Here is a 16727-nt window from a genome sequence, read left to right on the forward strand (position 1 = left end):
AAGACAAACGACAAGGTGTTGGTTAGCCGAGGGGGCATTGTGAGTCTATCGAGATCTCCCCTCTCTTTGCAATACATATGGTACATGTCACTCAGGCATCATTCTAAAAAAACCAATATAATCATACGATGAGCATCCAGCAAAATACATGAAAGGAAGAGCTTCTTAAAACTCAGGGTGCATGAATTAAAATGGCGCACACTTTTTATTATCAATAAAAGTATCTATTTAGCACATAGAATTGCAACTGGATATTTTAAAAGAGGACTTTCAGTAGAGAAATCCAGTCAAGAATCTTACTTTTTCTTTAGAAACGTATCCGAGTAATGCTGCAACCTGCCAGCATCTCAATGATGGGGGTTGCAATGTGCATGGTTCTGGTGTGGTGTGTGGTAGACTGCTAGCTGCTTTTAGTGTTGGGTGTGTAGTACTATTGTTTTGTGGCCAGGTGGAAGACTGCAGGAGAGAGAGAGAGAGAGAGAGAGAGAGAAAGAGAGAGAGAGAGAGAGAGAGAGAGAGAGAGAGTTTTTTTTATCAGTAGATGCGTATTAGAATTTGGTGGAAATAGTGGGCTCTGTTTTTGCATATACAGAAACCCATAAGCTAATTTATTAATGGTCTGTTAATAGATGGAATACAAAGCACCATGGTATGGTACAACGTACACATCATTAGGAGTGAAGAAAGGAATCTTAGCTTTGTATACTTCAACACATCAGAACACAGCAGCAAGACTCCTTTTGAGACTTGACAAGAGTGTAAACACTGCACCCAATCAAAGGTCACACCATTGTCTACCGGTCTAGAAAAGCATCCATTTCAGAGCACTCTGCATCGCCAGTTGAGCCCTTCAGGGTCATGGAGCTGAATTCACCCAAGGAAAATGTGTCCTGTACCAACCAATGATAACACTGAGATTTAGCAATGCTGTGCTCCTAGAAACCATACAATAAACTAGAAATAGATGGCGAGATCATCATCCTCTGACATCATAGTAAAACACTGGGACAGCATGCCCAAAGGCAACAGCCACAATTGAGAATCATTTGACTTTCAGGACATTTCTGAAGACCTGGCTGTTTAACAAAGCTACCATCCCAGTGACCACCACAAATGCATCGTGTGGATACTCTAAACCATTAATCCCACATACCCCTAAGGAAATATGGATCCCAACAGACTGCAAACAAACAACAGAACACAACACTACACTACGCCTCTACAACCAACTTGCATACCTCCGGCCAATGCATACTAGCACCACAGGCCTGTGTGGTGAGGAAATTAACACCTAGAAACAGACTTGAATGCAGAGCTCAGGGCACTTCCTGTCTACACCCATCTACCCAACAGCAAAGCTAACAGCCTTCCTCTCCACTGACTAACCAAACTGCAGCCCCATGTCTTTCAGATCAGCCAGAACACCTGAAGACCACGCCCATGGCAGCAGCGTGTGGTATGTGACACAGCAAAACACGTATTTTACAGAGAATTAGAAAACAACTGCCACCAATGGATTGCATATCTGCATATATCTGCAATTAATAAATGTAGCTACTGAAGATTCATTGTATGCCTGTCTTATGCTGTTCCCATTTACTGTTTTCAGCTATGTTCCCACTACTATCCTGTTTAATATAGTAACTACTATATTGTGGCTTTGAAAGGAGCCAGCAATGAGACTGCTACAGACATCAATATGCCCTTTTACAGTGCTTGTTGGGAAGCTATTATACACGCATTGACAGCGTTGAACTAATCGGGTACTCTACAGCATGCACGTTTTCTGACTATCTATTAGAGTTCATCAGACGGCCATCGACCTCCTCCATCCTTAACCAGCTCTTCTCCCGACTGACTAGTATGTGGAGTCCTCAACACAAATGATGCAGAGTAGCAATTCTAGATTCCCCATTCTAGAAGTGACATGAAGAACACAACCCATCTCCATCTCATCAATTACATCAAACACAAGAAAACATTGTAGAAAGAGTGTTAGTGACTTTTTCCTATCGTTTTCTTTTTTTTTTTAAACTCCTGCCCTTTTAAACTCGACCAACGACCAACACCAATCAAAACACTTGTGTTGGTGACCTTTGAGAGGTTTACTAAACTTGGACTCCCCTTTATGGACATTAAAAAGCAATGTGATTCTGACCATGTCTCCAACTCTCACGGCCACATAACCCACAGACTTATTTTCATCATACCTTTCTTCTCCTTCACACCTGTGTAAACAAGATCCATTTGAGGGGTTGTACCTTGAGGTGCCATGATCCTCTCAATCCACTGAGGACACCTAGAGTCTTTGTGGGGTCTTCCCCTCATCGAGTCAAAAAGTGTCTTTCCTGGGCTAGCATGCTTCCTCGCCCTGTATGCATATAACATTGCACTTAACTCCTGTTTTACAACGAGGCGAGAAGCTCTGTATAGCTGAACTAAATTATCAACAACTCTGTTAAATCTTTCAACAAGCCCATTGTCTCAGGGACAATATCATGGCGTGGTTGTATGCCTAATATCATTATCCTTCAAATATGATACCATTTTCATGGAAAGGAATTGTGTCCCATTGTCCATAACTAGCTCCTTGGGAACACCTTCCCTCTGAAATACTTCTTGCATACATTCAATTACTGTGTCAGTGGTGACCTCCCTGACAAATGTAACTTTTGGCTAGTGACTGCAATAATCAACTAACACGAAGGCATTCTTCTTACCATACCCCATGGCATGAAATGGCTTTAAAATATCCATGGCCACCTTTATCCAGGGTCTGGTAATAAGGAAAGGGTCCTGGTTATTAGCACCTTGTCACTGTTATTACACTGAATACATTCCCTGACATAACAATCAATTTCTCTATCCATTCCTGGCCACCAGAATGTTCTCTAACTAAACCTTTGGTACCTGTTACTTCTGCGTGCCGTACATGAGCATCATATATGAGCTCCCCTTTAATATCTAAAGGTAGAACTACCCTTTGTGCTCTCGTCAACACTCCTCTCTCTAATCACAATTCATCCACCACCACAGCAAAAGGTTTGATCACTTCCTTCTGATACCTTGTCAAAGGCCAACCTTCCAACACATATACTGCAAAACATCATTTCTCAGCACTGACATCCACATTTCTTGAGTTAAGGCTGAGCCTGCTAATAAACAGACTTCAGCTCATGTAACTCTGCACTCATATTAGTTTGTGTTCATGTTCAGCTCTCACAAGGAGCAATCAAGATAGTCAGCAACGATGCTATGATGTCCATCTTTAAACTTGTATCGGGTGTTAATCTTGATGCAATCCTAAATAACCATTGAGATGCTTTTTCTGCACCTACGGATAACATTTTCAACAATAGTTTGTGATCTGAACACAATATGAAATGCGCCCCCCCCCTTATAAATTGTGTATAATGTTGCACACCCCAAGTGCAGGCAAGAGCCTCTTTTTCTATAACCGAGCAACCCTTCTCTGCTTGTGAAAGAGTTCTGGAAGCAACACTGAAAGTGACTTCAACTATCTTATCATCTCCTTTAATTAGAACAACACCCAAACCTTTGTCACTGGCATCCACTCTTATCATTGTCAATTTCTTCATATCAAACGGTTTGAGTGTGGGAGCCCTAATTATGCAGTCTTTTTCAAAAGCGTCTTGTTGTGCCTCCCCCCAGACATATTTCACGCCCTTTCTCATCAGTTCACGTAATGGTTCTATAATTGATGCAAAATCCTTCACAAATATAGTATAGCACTCACATAGTCCTAGAAAAGATACGAATTCCTGTTTATCCTTTGGTTCTGGCGCTTCAACAATACTTCTCACTAATAATTCCTTGGGGCTAATTCCATCCTTCGATAACTCGTGGCCTAAATATTCTACTTCTGATTGGTACAGTTTGTACTTCTGCCATTGTACTGTCATGCCATATTTCTGCAATGTCTGCATCAGCTCATTCAACCTGAGTTTGTGTTCATCTTCGTCTGTGGTGTACATTAAAACATTGTCCTGAAAATACATGACTCCTGGGATCTACTTGAATGATCTTCTTATCATCGTTTAGAATACTGAGGCCACTGAGGCCAATCCAAAGGCATTCTGTTGAACTTGTACAATCGACAAGGCGTGCTAAATACTGTTAAATGCTTGCATTCATTTGTGAGCTTTATCTGGTGATATGTACTCCTGAGATCGATAGTCAAAAACATTGTGGCATCCTGGATATTGTGCAACATTTTCATTATGTTTGGAAGAGGGTAGGTGTCTACTATAATATTGTTGTTCAAATTTCTTCAGTCTATGCACAACCTGATTGTATTGTTTGTTTCATCACTATCACAACCAGTGATACCCATTCATAATTTTCCAACTCTTCTATTATGCCTTGCTTGACTATATCCTATAGTAATACATGTAGAGGTCCCATGAGTCTGATGGGTATTCTCCTCCGTTTACACTTGAATGCCTCAGCCACAGATTTTAACTGTATGTGATTCTGATATCCTTTCAAAGTGCAAATAATTTCTGTAAATACTTACAAACGCTGCAATCAACTCTGCTGCTTCACATTTCGCTCTGTCAATAGCACTTGCTCTTTAGCACCTGCTTTGAGATCTATACCAAATTCTGCTTGGTGGCGCCAACTCAAAATCAGGGTCCCTTGGCCACCACATTCATCTTTCATACAATCTCTGGGTCCTCAAATTTCATTTTCTCTTCAAACCACCCTATAATGCCAATTCGATGTCCTGAATAAGCACAGGGCATTTTTGTGAAATGATTCAAAGTTTTTAGAACTGTTTACAGTGCTCCCTTGTACATACTCTCAGGAATTAATGGTTGGAGGGAACTTGAATGTGCCATCAGAGACATCTTGATGCCTACTATTTCCACCTCACATGACAGTCTCATTATGTGTGCACATTTCCTGTTGTCTTCATCAGGGTCCCATACCATCATTGGTGGGGTCCTCATCTTCTGCCAAGCCTGTTATATCATCATTTACTTATCAGAAGGACTTACGACTTAATAAATCAACAATGGCAAAAATTATAGATACCAACCTCAGGAGTTTCGTTCTGGATAACAGAAACTTTATTATAACCAACGTGGAGAAACTGGACCATTTTGAATCTAAGGAGGCCATAAAAAACAAAATTCTTGTTTGTTTGTTTATTTATTTCTAATGCGCACCAAACCTGAGGGTAACAGGGCGCAGCAGTAGGGAGATGCACAGCTTACAAGGTTACAGGTAGGTCATGGTATTACAGTCGAAACAAAATATACAATATAATCACAGGTATGAATACAAAGTGAAGTATAGACAGGTGTACATATTATATACAAATCAGGTCCTAGAAAACAGTATATTTACAAGGAGAGCTAGGGCAATATAGATAGAAGTAATACAAACTAGTGGTCAGTGGAGTTGAGGAAGTTGATATCGTTTTTTCTAACGTGTAAGCTTGGCTTAATCTAAAAGTGGCCCCCAACTGCATTAGACCACAGGACTTTAGGGTCCTCCAAAGAGTTCAAATTGAGAACTGGTGCAGCCTTGACAATACTGATTGTATTGTGGTGGGGGTACGGATCTAGCAGTCTCCCCCAGTTTCTGCATAGATTAACTAATCTGAATCTAGTATCACCGCACTCTAAGATGAATATTGTCCTGAACTAATTTGATCAAGAAGATTTTGCTTTCTTTTCCCAGTTCTAGGATTATTACTTTTCTGCCTTTAGGTGTTCATGTATGCTTTATGTTGTATTATGTTACGTTTTTGTGTCTTGTATGCGCCATCATGCCTGCGGGTCTATTGAGCGTGAAATAAATAAATAAATGTAAATGTAAATACAATGAGAACATCCTTGCAATGCATTGAGGCACCATGTTCAAGTTCAGAGCATTCAGACTTGGTGTCTTCTACCAGGGCTACTTCTCTTCTTTCTTTGTTACCATTAAACCTGAAAAATCAATTTCTGTAGGATTCAGCAATAAGACCAAACTTTCCACATTTGTTGCACCTTTTGTCAATGGCATAGCAGTTCTTGGAGGTAGCCATATGGTCCCCTGAGCCACACCTGTACCACCTTATGGTATTCTGCTTCCTTATTGTTTGATCACTCGGATCTCTTGCTTTAGCTTTGTCACTTCTGCTGTCTCAGGAGAGGAGTTAGCAATGTCTTTGCATGCCTCCTTTGAACGTTCAATGCTTTTGGCAATACGTATGACTTCTTCCAGAGTGGGCTCAGACTTCCCAGACGCTCTCTCTCTTATCTGGTTGTTATTTGTGCGCACCATCAATAGGTCTCTTAGGACTTCACTTAAGAATTGTCTGAAATAGCATTGTGTTGCTATACCTCTCAGAGCAGCCAAATAATCATCATAAATGGATTCTCCTGGTAATTGGTACCTTGTGTAGAATGTATGTTTTTCTAATACTACACTCTCCATTTTTATATATTGTTTCTCGATCCTGGCCACAACATCTTCATACAGATTCAAACCTTCACCTTCTTGCCGATCGAATGTAGGCGGTAAGTGTCTGCAAATCTCCTGCCCTTCGCAGCCGAGATTGTGCATAAAAATTGCTTCTTTTCTGGCGGATGACAATCTGCTGCCATCTATTGCTTCCAGTATGTATAAAACTATGCTTTGCACCTCCTCCAAGGCATAGGGGGTCGACCAGGGTTATGAAGAAATTTAAAACAAGTAAAGCACTTTGTTTAACTCCAAAATGTCCTTTGTATATATTAATTTCCTACATGTTCTGAGTTAACCATTTAAAAGCGAAGGACATTGTTTATACTCGCCAGGGTTTTTATTTATTTATTTTATTGTCCAATGTGAACGGACACACACACAGGGCAATGCGAATGGGCGCGTCCTTTGCATGCCATTGCTAGGATACAATATGTTGCACATTGGTATATGATATGATAGGTTATTTATAACGTGCTTAATACCCAGAGGTTTCTAAGCGCGGACCCGGGCATCAAACCTGTGTTGATCCGTGTTTGAGCACGTTGAACCTGAGCTATCCTCCCCTTAGAGCATCATGCGCGCGTGCTTTTCTCTAATATGCTGCGCATTGCTGTAGGAGTCCGAAAGAGTTAAAATAATGCTGGGTGCGCGTGGCTTCGAATACCAATTGCACAATTTCCTCAAACCCAGAATATATATGAGAAAAATAAACATACAGAAAGTGCAGATATCTGCACGCCGGGTTTGTAGCAGAGGGCTTGCATTGAGCAGATTTGTATCCTCAAGGGCAGAAGTGGCTAAGAGCTGGTTAAGTCATCGACATTCATGCTATTCACACTGCCGCCGTTGATTCAATCAGGCACTCCACAGCAGGTACGTTTTCTGAGTATTTGTTAGAGTACATCAGACGGCCACGACCCCTCCGCCAGTTCATGGAACTGTGCAAAGTGTACTTTTGCAGTGCAAAGTCAGTACAAAGTCATTTTGTACTGCAAAAATGACTCTGCACTGAAATGCACTGCACAAAATACACTTTGCACTGTTCCGTGAATCAGACTTTGTGTGGGCAGTGCAAAGCCACTTTTCAGCAGTGCAAAGTAACAATGAACCATGCAAAGAATTCAATGAATCGGTCCCTTAGTGAGATAACAGACATCGCCGGTTGAGGCAGTTCCATGATTAGGTCTGGTACAGGAGCATCGTCCCTTTTGTTAAGCATCCTTGCATTGAAACAGTGGAACACTGAAAGTCCCATGAGTGTGGATTACCTAATTACCTGAGTGCTCTTTGCTCGATTCTGCTTCGTTACGCAGTTGTACCATCGCAGCTGCGCTCGTCCTACTTCTCCCCGGAAGGATCATACAGCACTCACCATCATCTTAACAGGTCATGTCCCATACACACAAGATCGCTTTTATGCCAAGGAGGAGAGACTGACCATTTACAAAGTTCCATGCCTAGAGCTACCAGCTGCCATTTTTCTTAAGATGTGTATTTCTGTTTGACATTTGAGGCAGGCTCGCTCTCAATTATGCCTCACCAGCCTGTCGTGCCCACCAACTACATCAAATGTTTATTTCCCTTTTGGTTCGGACTCCCCCCGCGATCTTCGTCAAGACCAACTGGCATTTCAATGCATGGGTAAGCCCACCGTCTCTGACTGCAGCATGTAACCTCCTCTCGGTAAGACCAGATTCAATATGTCCACACCACGGTCATCTGTACTTGGTCAAAATTCTCGTGACTCTGGATAAGTCAATTTATCGCCTTGTGCCAAAAGTGTAAATGCAGTGGCAAAAATGCAAGGTTGGAAGCTAGTAGCCTGGCATTTGATATGATTTTGCAGTTATAGTGCTTGTACCTTGCGCAAAGGATCACCAAACAGACTGCATCGAGACCGTCGAGGACGGCCTATGTCAACCGGATTACTGTCCCCCACACACGCAGAGTGCATACCGGAGGGTCGAGTTTCCCAACCATGGCCGCCACCTACTGAAACACTCTCCCAGCCCACATCAGGACCATTGACTCACATTCAGCCTTCCGCAAAGCCATAAAAACTAGACTGTCTAAAATCCCATCCCACATCGTGCGAGTTACCATGCTTGTAACTTCATCCCTAGCCTAACTATGATCTCATGAATGGACTTTCCTTTAGGCCTCGTATGTTATCTCTATTCCTGCCTATGCTACTGTATCCTTGCTCTGTAACTAATCGTACTGTAACCAAGCATTATGTATTCAAGTTCCTCTGCGGGCTGCTTCCTGTAACCCTCAAGCAAGCCTTCTTAAGCTACCTTATAGCACCTCAATGCATGCAGGCTGCAGTGCGCATTACAAATCCAAAATAAATAAATAAGTATCTGAAGAGAACCTGGCAGCGAACTGCATCTAGGTGCAGGTATTAATATAGTAATGATAACATAAAAAGCCAATTAATCAGAATACTACGCAAACAGATGAGTTTTCAAGTGTTTACAAAAGATGGTTAAAGAATGTATTTGACGAGGGTGTCACTCACCCCCTTGGTCCATTTCTTGCTTGCCAAGAGTCTGTTTTCACTAGCCAATGGCTAATGAAGAGTGCACATTTTGAGGCCTGAGGACTTTGTGCATTGTTATGCAAATACGCCAATAACACAACTGTTCATGTGCTAGCAAATGTTCTGCCAATGATATGCTCCAACCCCCCTCTCCATCACATTTTCCCAGCCTACATATGCAAGGCCACCCTAACATGGCAGTGTCTTCATCATCGCCCACATATCCTTACTACAGAACTGGCCTTTTGTGGCCTTTCCGGACAGAGGGACCTGTCAGTGTAGCTCTTTGAGCGCACTACTGCTTGCATTGTTGGCTTGCAGCCTCAACGTCGTTCTCCCCATGGCCTCAATCTCAGTGCTGTGAGGTGGCCTTACGGTGGCATATAGTACTATACAAGCATGCCATAACCTTATGTGGGGACAGTAATGAAAGTCATGCAGCCCCCTGTACAGGAACTGTGAGCTGTGCAGTGTTAGCAATCGTAGAAAACATATTGCAATATATATATATATAATCAGAATGTTGCACTGTCCCTCCCACCAGCGGTCCCTCAATGTGTGGCCAAGCTTGTAGGGCACTCTGAGGGACATGGCACACAGCTGATTTTGCGCCTCCTGATTGTCCACCTCATTCGCCTTGCTCACAGTCCACTCTGCTCTGTCACTCCAGTCCGCCTGGGAATCCCAGATGTATGTTTTTGGGGTCTGTGAGGTTACGGAAACACCTAATGGATCACATCTCAACCACATCACAATTTCAATACCTCCCTTTAAGCACTAGAAACAGCCCATGCAGATATGCGCTCGTTACAGTAGCATTATGCACATACCCATTTCTGATCAGTGCTATGAACGTTCTATGGGGACTTCATAGGCTCGCACAATATCACAGACTCCATCCCCTCCCCCCACTCCCCTTCTTGCATGTCCAAATCTTTTATGTGCATTTGATCCTTTGCCCCCTTTGCCATCCTCTTCTCGCCTTTTCTATTCTGTCACACACCAAGGTATGGGTATCCCTGGTGGGGCCACAATACCCCACTTTCTGGACACGCCACTGTTAGACCACTACAACCATACAACCATAAATCTCTTCTAAGCATTCTCTATTTAACTTCATATCTCACATGGGCAGCCACCACAGGCCCAAATAATTGGATGGCATATAACAATTCAAACTATTAGGTGTCAAGGGTTACATGGTTTCCTGTAAATTGGGCCTCGATTCACCCGCCTCCCCCCATGTTTCTGTCCATATCATCTATGATCCATTTGATCATGGCCTGGGCAGCTCCTGGCACTTTGGCTTGGCAGTCCCAATATTACTATGCTGGTGTTTGTTCTGCCCGAGATATTGGGAGTCATTACGAGGTAGGAGGTAACCATGCCGCTATTAGTGGCATGGCTACCCCCTTACTGGCTGGAATTACGGGCCAATCCGACCTTGGAGGGCCCTGTAATTCTTCATTCAAGGAACCCATCCCCATTCCCATCCCCATAGGGCTCAATGGGAATGGGGAGGGTGCTAACAACGGACTCGTTAATAACGGGCCCGTTGTTAGCACCCTGGTCTGCTCGCGGGACCCGCTAAGGACGCCTGGTTTTACCAGGCGTCCTTAGCGGGTCCCGCGAGCAGAACTCGTTATGAGGCAGTAAGGGGTTGATGGCTCCGGCACCTTTACCGGCGCTGTTAACCCCCATTGTCTTCTCAGAATAAATAAGCCTCCATGCTTCTAGGGGTTTATTGAGCACTTCTTAAATCCATCATGCACCCCTACATACTAGTTTATATTAATCTGCCCTCGTGTAAACTCTCCTTTATCCACAGACACCTTTGAATTTACCACTTTCCACAGCATTAGTTCACATTTCATGCTTGTTGGAGTTTCACACATCCACAATCACCACCTCTTACCTATTTACCATATTTGTCTTTCTTACCCAGGTTGCTCTTTATTTGGTACCCTCTTCCCTTCTACCGCTTCCACTTCTTCACCTCAGTTTCAACAATCCGAAACAGCTGGATGTACATATTGGCCATACCTCATAAGCAAGGCACTCTCGGTCCAGTAAACATTCTCTGTAATGCAACGCACTGCTCCTTGGAGCTAGCTCTGCGCTATATTTGGACCACATCCCTCTCAAAAACTAATTGCAGACCATGGGGAAACAATGGATAACAATCGTTTGTCAATGTTCTTCAAAAGAGGGTAGTTACAAACTTAACAGTCCCTCTCCTGTAAGCAGTTGGGTTGTCAACTTCTCTGCCACGTGGCTGCATGCACCCTAAAACAGGGGTCTGTAATCGTTGGCTCTTCAGACGTGTTGGACTACAATTCCAATAAGCGCCGTATGCTCCATCGGCCTGTAGGACTAATGGGAACTGTAGTCCAAATGACCTGGTGTGCCAAAGATCGCAGACCCCTTCCCTAAACCTTCTCGGCAGCGCAACAGACAGAAATGTCCGTGCCCCGTGAACAAGGGATCTGCACACAGATTGATGCAAACGCCTATTCATTCTCCAAACAGCCACCGACACACTGGAAAAGTTACCAGCAGAGCGCAGAGGAACCTTTACCATGGATTCCTTGACACACATTTCAATGTATAATTTATTTAAAAAACACAACCACAAAAGTACTCAGATGACTTGAAATCACACAAAGAACATTAAAAACACCATATAACATCCCAAACATCTGACAATTATGTACATAACAGAAGAATACGAATGGATCCACAGCAGGCATGAAATAACACGACATATTTGACCAACTCTATCTCAAAGCCCCATCTTCTGGTGTTTTTGAAACTGAAGCAAACCCTGGACCTGGCAAATATATGGAGGGATGGTGTTCCAACAGATCATGGCGTATCTGGAGAAGTATCCTTCCAAAGTTGATATCCGCTGAATCCCGGAGACCTCCAAATACAAGGTCCCTTGCCTCTTCAGATCTCTGAAACCATCAGAAATCATAAAGCTAGAGGCCAGGTAGCTTGGAGAATGGTTATGAATGGTGTTAAGGCCTGAACAAACACCCATAAAAAATATTCCGGCAAATAAGGAGAGCCAGTGCAGTTGTGCTAGGATAGGCAGAACTTTCTGGCCCTGAAAACCAAAGCATGAAATAATTCCTTTGGGGAACATGCTTAATTTGTGGGTGGTGTTCGCCAGAGCACAGCCCAGGCACTTATTATTATTATTTTTTTTTTTTTTAGCCCTGGCACTTATTGTCTCAGACTCACTTTAATTATGAAGTGGTGATAGTCAGTGCATACATCAACCCCAATGAGCAGGTGCGAGCTGTGGTAGAACCCATAATATGTCGACATTGTGGTGCACAGCTATGGTTGATAGCAGCAGTGGTGGGGAAATGCCCACCCGCAGTGCCACAGGAGTTCTAGAAAATATTTGGTCCCTGGCACTTTATTTTTTCTAACAAATTTAGTACTATTTGGGCGCGTTGTAGCGCATTGAGGAACATCTGACAAAACAGAATTACAAGTGTCAATAATAACATAACAAAGCACTAACTAGCCATAGCAAATGAACGGGAGACAAAAGGCTTTATATCTCTAAGGGACTGTAATTACAAATTGGCAACTTTACCCTTTACGATCAATGTAAGGGACAAAAAGGGGGGAGAATCAAGTGAAAAGCCCAGAGATTTTACCGACAGAACAAGGACCTGAGGTACACCAATGTTGAAGCTCCAGAATGAATTGAGCTCCTGGGTTAAGAATGAGAGAAAAAAAGAAATTCTGCAAGAAACTGTGCAGACATCCAAGTCTTGATCGCCTGAAGGCAGCCACAGGGATGATGTTCATCAGCACTGGATCTCATGTGCAGGGTCAGCTGAGTGTCAACAACCGCATATCTATCCCCAACCACACCTGACATTAAGAACAGTAGTAGCGCCTCACCGAACAAGTGATTGAACGCACCTTTAACACCCTCAAGCTTGCAAAGGTCCCATCCACTTCCTACAGCAGGAAAAACAACCCAAGTGGCACAGATGGCTCCATCCTACTGGGAGATCCCTTTTCCAGTCCTGGGATTTAAACAAAAAATCATTGGCATCAGATGCTGAAGTCCAATTTGTTAAACTGAAAACGAAAACCCACAAAATTCTTTATTTTATTGTATGACTGGAAAAGTGATGCCCCAATGATATGGCTACCCTATGACTGGACCTGCTACTGCAAGCCCACCCACAGAAAGAACTCTCCAGCATCTGAGATGAGAATCACTCAAACCATGCAAACATGTATTTCCTCACATAGCAAATCTGCAATGATCACGCTTCATATTTCATAGGACACGTCAACAGCATTGATTCTGTCATTAACTTGTTACCTGGACAGCCATAACCACGCCTCCACTAATACAACCTTATTCCCCTGCCCTACCCCGTACCAGAGTCCAACATTCCGATCATCAGAGCCTTCGCAATATTGACAGGAACGCCTAGGCCGATCCAAATGAAATCTCCCATGAACCCATGCTCCTCAAAGCTTTAAAACACTTCCGGTGGTCCTCCCCCAAGGAAAAACCTTCACCTTTTCACCAACACCTGGCTGTGCCACTTACCAGTTTACAAGAAAGTTAGTGGTTGTTTTTGGGCTATCAGCGTGAGACAGGAGGGGCCTCATTACAACCTTGGTGCTAAGTGCACCAACTTTACCACCATGGTGTAAACTCTGTTTACACCATGGTGGATGGCGGATTTACCGCCCCATTCCAAGGTGAGTGGGGCGGTAAATCCCCATTTCCCATTTTCCCTTCCCCATTCCCATTTTTGCCCCATAGGGCATAATGGGAGTGGGGAAGGCGCTAATTACGCCGCCGTAAATTACGACGGCGTAATTAGCACCATGGCAGGTTAGCGCCATGGATTTTAATGCCTGCTAAAAGCAGGCGTTAAAATCTGAATCAGGCGTTAAGGGTTAACAGTGGCGTTAACCCTTAACGCCTGAGTTGTAATGAGGCCCGAGATCTCTGTTCCGCACTGGTGGTATAATTTATATCATCCAGGTTTAATTCACACTAATGAGCTCGTAACTCCCAAAAGTGGGTGGCCCTCATTACGACCCTGGCGGAAAGGGTTTTACGCCAGCGTAATGCATGGCGTACCTTTCCGCCTTACTACGAGTTCCCGTAGCGCCATGGTGGTTTTTTCGCCTGGTTTTTCCGGGCGGAAAAATCCATGGCGCTACGGGACCTGTTGTTAATTACGCCACCGTAATTTACGGTGGCGTAAATAACGCCTTCCCCACTCCCATTATACCCTATGGGGCAAAAATGGGAATGGGGAAGGGTAAATGGGGATTGGGGACTTACCGCCCCGCCAAGGTCGGAATGGGGCGGTAAGTCCGCCAACCCCCATGGCGGAGTTGGCAGCTCTGCGCCATGGACCATGGTGCAAATTGCACCATGGTCCTCCGCCAGGGTCGTAATGAGGGCCGGTGTCTTTTACAGGAAACATTCACAGACTGGAAGAAGACCTGTGGTCAAAACACTTGTTGGCTGTATTCAATTATATTAAATCTGAACATAATTTCACAAACTGTAACTGCACAGTCTGGTTGTGTAACTTCTTGAATTGTGACTCACTTACCAGTTTAAGCATTCCCCAACACACCCTTCCGCAACATAAGCTCCCTAGACAGCAAACAATCGGAGGCAGTTCGGACTGTTCTCCAGCCTTCTATGCCCATCACAACTCCTTGAACAGGTTGTGAAAGAACAGATCCACTTCTTCCTCGAAATGCAAAACATCCTGGACTCAGTCCAATCCAGACTCTGCCCATGTCCACTGAACAAATCAACAATCCTCATATCATCAAAAACCTAAGGATGGAAGTGCGCAAAGGTGGAAAATGAGTTCTGGCTCTGATAGACCTATAAACTGCATTGCCCCACAACCTCAAGTTTAAGTAGCTCCACTGGAAATGACGATGCAGTTGAGCACACTCCTGGATTGCCTCTTTCATGAGCACTACACCCAGGCCATATGCTTGTCATGATTCCATTTCAAACACTCAACAGCTGATCTGTGGGATGTTCCAGGGTACCATGGTTTACCTGTGCCTGTGCCTGTTACTGTCAACTATTCACAGTTTAGGAGTTCAAACCGACCATCAGTATCACAGGTCAATAAGCTTATGGTATCTTACAACATTCATATGTAAGTTCCGAAGACAGGGACAGCGCCACCCCTGCAAAGCCCTGGGTGCCAGGGTAAGAGTTTCTTTTTTTTTAACTCTGTGTGCATGTTTATAAACTGACTCCTTAAATGTCGAGCCTTCGTTTTTATTATGTGGCATAGGGGAGACATGGTATCACAAGTAAGACAGACACAATAGGTACAATTTGTAAAACCTTTATTAAAGTGTCTGGGGTTGGAAAACTCCTACTCTCCCCTATAACTAAGATGGGAGTAGTCTCGACCATCAAATAATAAACAAAACAGTCCTAGTAGAGTCTGTCGAATCAAAATGGCCTCTGCTAACAAAACCTAATGCCTGCCCTATATCCTGTACAAAACAAGTGTTTAAAGGGAAAATGTATGCAAAGGAAAATCAGTGTTCAAATTAATAAAGGTAGCTAAATCAGCTCTCCTTCTCACGTGAGACCACACAGAGTGAGGTGGTCCTTGTAGGCAGTGTGAGAAACAAAAGGGTGTCAGAGACTAATCCCTTGGGATCTGTCCTACAGGTGGTCAGGACACAGCCATCTCTTTTGCCAGTACCTTTCCTCGCGTCTCATCCACACACATGCAGCCTTCCCTTGCGATATAATGTTTCCACTTCAATCGTTCTGTAACACACAGCGGTCTCTCAGGTCGCTTGCCAACTCACCGGCTGTGTGCATTGCTTTCTTGGTTTTACGATTTCCAATTTACCAGTCAAGGTTAGTAACACAGGCTTGGCCTCGCCTCCCCAACTCTGCCGTTAGCCTGGGAGTGTCACTGGCATCCTTGAAACACAATGCAGTCTTCACTTGCATGATCTGGCCTTCTCCACGTGTCTTTTGCGGCTTGTCGGAGGCAACAACCTCCAGTAGCGAACTCTTGGGTTTTTCGACCAGCTGCTCTCATCTCTTGGTCTGTCGCTCTGCTGCAGTAGGTTTGCCTTCGCCCTGGAAGTCCTGCTCATACTCGTGTTCCTTCTTGCTCAGAATGTGTCTTTAGGTGTTGCCTTTTATCCGTGTGAGGAGAGCTATTTGGTATCCGGTGTATGCACTTGAAGTCAAGTGTCTGGCTTTGCCTGATCTGATTAACGGGACATGTCCAGTACGATGTATGAGAGTTTGTTGTGTTACTCTCAGGCACCCTCTTCCTCGGCCCAGTGTTTCTGTAAAAGGGGGGGGGTGGGGAGTTAGGGCCTCTGAGAATTCTACAAAATAGGAAGGGGTAAATGAATAAAAAAGGGAGGAATACCGCATCTCGCCATCAGCTATCTCATCCCCACTCGCCTAAGACCCTTCAGGAAGGTGATCCTCCCGCACTCGTCCACCCCCAGGGTCTGTATCCAAAGGCAGTGGACGTGCCCTGGCCACCTGAGAGAGAGAGAGAGAGACCCCTGGCGGGTAGAGGGTGAGACATCCTCTGGTTTCTCACAGTGGTCACTTGACAGCAGTGTATTCAAGCCAGATGTTGTGACTCTGCAGCAGGCAAACCTATGCCATTCCAAAGACAAGCCC

General features: G+C 44.0%; 1 protein-coding gene across 3 annotated transcripts in view; it reads right to left on the reverse strand.

Annotated features, from left to right (window-relative positions):
- Nucleotides 1–16727, reverse strand: part of TMEM240 (transmembrane protein 240) — a 470363-nt gene that overhangs the window by 20073 nt on the left and 433563 nt on the right. The window lies entirely within an intron of this gene.

Source organism: Ambystoma mexicanum, chromosome 8, assembly GCF_040938575.1.
Source record: "Ambystoma mexicanum isolate Mex_15411 chromosome 8, UKY_AmexF1_1, whole genome shotgun sequence".
Taxonomy (NCBI): Eukaryota; Metazoa; Chordata; class Amphibia; order Caudata; family Ambystomatidae; genus Ambystoma; species Ambystoma mexicanum.